Genomic DNA, 3,242 nt, shown 5'->3' on the forward strand with positions numbered 1-3,242 from the left:
ATCCTGTTGCTCACCTCCAACTTATCTGCACCCCCCCCCACACACCAGAAAAAGGAGAGACTTATAGGTGTAGTTTAGTTTTTATTTCATAATCATAAACTTAACTCTGTTTAGCCAACTTGTGGAAGGAAAAAGGAAATGAAATCCAAAGAGAATTGCAGCAAGTGAGAGCACAAGGATTATAAGGTATAAGAGTAGATGGGGTTCAGGGGTGCTCTCTCCAGCTACAGAGGAATGATTTGATGACAAGACAGAAAGCAAAACAAAAAAAACTTATGAGAGTTGTCCACAGTCGGCAATGGTGATCTTCTTGCTGGTCTTGCCATCTCGAGAACCGAAATGCTCCGTGGCCTCCATAATAGTCACGCCTTCTTTCACTTGGCCAAAGACATGCTTGCCACCCAACCAATCAGTCTCAGCAGTACAGATGAAAAGCTGGGAGCCATGTGTTTGTGTTGGGTCCAGCATTTGCCATGGACAAGATGCCAGGGCCAGCGTGCTTCAGGATGAAGTTCTCTTCAGCAAATTTCTCCCCATAGATGGACCTGCCAGCAGTGCCATTATGGCATGTGAAGTCACCACCCTGGCACATGAACCCAGGAATGATTCCACGAAAGCAGGACCCCTTGCAACCAAATCCCTTCTCTCCAGTGCTCAGAGCACAGAAGTTTTCTGCTGTCTTTGGAAACTTGTCTGCAAAGAGCTCGAAAGTAACCTGGCCCAGGGGCTCGTTATTGACGGTGATGTCGAAATACATGATGGGACTGACCATGGTCACAGATGCCTGAGCCGGGGCGATGGTGGAGGCAGAGGTGGTGGGGATCAGCATCCAGCAGGTGGAACCAAGATGAGGATTCCCAGTGGCAGCATCTGCAAAGCCGCAGAAGATTTTTTTTTAAAATAAAACTTAATTTAAAGAAGAGTTGGTAATATCACAATGAAACTCAGGAGACTGAGTTTGATATAGTCTTGTGAGTCATCTGCATAGAGATCATAATTAAATCTAAGTGAGTTGATGATGTCACCAAAACAGGATAGAGAGAAAAGAGGGGGGGCAGCTAGGTGGTACAGTGGATAACCCACTGGTCCTGGATTCAGGAGGACCTGAGTTCAAATCCGGTCTCAGACACTTGACACTTACTAGCTGTGTGACCCTGGGCAAGTCACTTAACCCCAATTGCCTCACTAAAAAAAAAAAAAAAAAAGAAAATCAATGAGAGGGGCAGCTAGGTGGCGCAGTGGATAGAGCACTGGCCCTGGAGTCAGGAGTACCTGAGTTCAAATCCAGCCTCAGACACTTAACACTCACTAGCTGTGTGTGACCCTGGGCGAGTCACTTAACCCCAATTGCCTCACTAAAAAAAAAAGAAAAAAGAAAATCAATGAGAGAGCAATGTCTTAAAAACCTAGAGAGGTGAGAATATCTAGGATGAGATGGTGGTCAACATTTTCCAGTGCTGTGAGTCTGGATGATTGGGAGGAGTATAGTGCCTTTGACAGTAATAGCAAAGTTTGGAAAGGGGTAGGGTTTTGGAGGAAAAATAACGAGCTTGGTTTTGGACGTGCTGAGTTTAAGACATCTACTGGACTTCTATCTAGCTTGACACATCTACTAGGCAGTTGGAGATGCAAGTCTGGAGGTTAGGAGAGAGGTTAAGTATGCATGAATGGATCTGAGAATCATCAGCATAGTGTTGATGGGAGCTGAGGAGATCACCAAGTGAAATAGTATAGAAGGAGAATAGAAGAGGTACCAGGGCAGAGCCCCTGGGACATCCACAATTAGCAGGCATGAACTAGATGAAGATTGTGGGGACCAATTTTTAATTGGGGAGGGCTAGCTGTGTGCGCTGAGGCATAAAACCTCAAATAACAATTCTTTACAAGATCCAGCAAAAGAGATTGAGAAGGAATGGTCATACAGGGTGAGGAGAAACAGGATAGGGTAGTGTCACGGAAGTCTGGAGGGAGTTGAGATTTGGCAATAAAGAAGCCATTAGTAACTTGGGAAAGAGCAGTTTTAGTTGAATGATGAGGTCAGAAACCAGATTGTAAGGGTTGAGAAGTCAATGAGTTGAGACAAAGTGGAGGTAACTAGTGTAGACAGCTTTCCCCCCCCCCCCCCTTTAAGGAGTTTTATTGAGAAAGGGAAGAGATATACAGGATGATGACTCAAAGGGATGTGGTGAAGGTTTTAAAAATGTAACACCCTGTTAGACTTACTAGCTCATTTTAAGTTTAGGGGATAATGGAATGGCCCCTGAGGTCCTCTTGCTTCCCCCCTTTCACTTTTAGGGAATTTATTTTAGATGAAACGTTCTGAATTCAGTCCCAATCACTCTGAACTTCCAGTTAGGAAAATTCTTAACACCTTAGCACAGATTGGGCTCTCTGTCTAACCATACATTTATATGTCTCTAGTTAACCCTTGACGTCTTCATCTTTCTTTTTTTTTTGGCGCAGCAATGGGGGTTAAGTGACTTGCCCAGAGTCACACAGCTAGTAAATGTCAAGTATCTGAGGCCAGATTTGAACTCAGGTACTCCTGAATCCAGGGCTGGTGCTTTATCCACTGCACCACCTAGTTGCCCCGACCCTTGACTTCTTTTGCTTTTGTTTTTTTTTTGTTGTTGTTGAGGCAGTTGGGGTTAAGTGACTTGCTCAGGGTCACACAGCTAGTAAGTGTTAAGTGTCTGAGACTGGATTTGAACTCAGGTCCTTCTGAATCCAGGGCCAGTGCTCTATCCACTGCACCACCTAGCTGCCCCGACCCTTGACTTCTTAATGGCTGAGGCTAAATTCAGTTTAGGGGAAACATTTAGGTAACAGAACAGTAGATTATATTATATTATCTGTGGATAGACAGACATCAGCACAGAAAGCTGGGAAAAGAGTTGACCTAGGTCCTCCTTTCCAAGATGCCTGGAAAGCCAATGACACTTCTGGACATCTCTGCCACAGGTCAGTTCTCCCAACTACTTTCCAGCTCTGCCCCAGCAGCCCTCTCAGGCTGGACACAACTTTACACCCAGGGTCCTCCTGATTCTGATGAGGGAGATATTCCTCAGATCCTCCACTTGAGAAAATACTCATGCCAGTCATGCTCACTTTCATTTTATTTAATTTTTGCAGGACAATGAGGGTTAAGTGACTTGCCCAGGGTCACACAGCTAGTGTCAAGTGTCCGAGGTCGGATTTGAACTCAGGTCCTCCTGAATCCAGGACAGGTGCTTTACCCACTG

At 45.1% G+C, this 3,242-nt stretch overlaps 1 pseudogene; it reads right to left on the reverse strand.

Annotated features, from left to right (window-relative positions):
- Positions 1-273: 273 nt before the first annotated feature.
- Positions 274-772, reverse strand: LOC122736033 (annotated as a pseudogene).
- Positions 773-3,242: the final 2,470 nt, after the last annotated feature.

Source organism: Dromiciops gliroides, chromosome 1 (genome assembly GCF_019393635.1).
Source record: "Dromiciops gliroides isolate mDroGli1 chromosome 1, mDroGli1.pri, whole genome shotgun sequence".
Taxonomy (NCBI): Eukaryota; Metazoa; Chordata; class Mammalia; order Microbiotheria; family Microbiotheriidae; genus Dromiciops; species Dromiciops gliroides.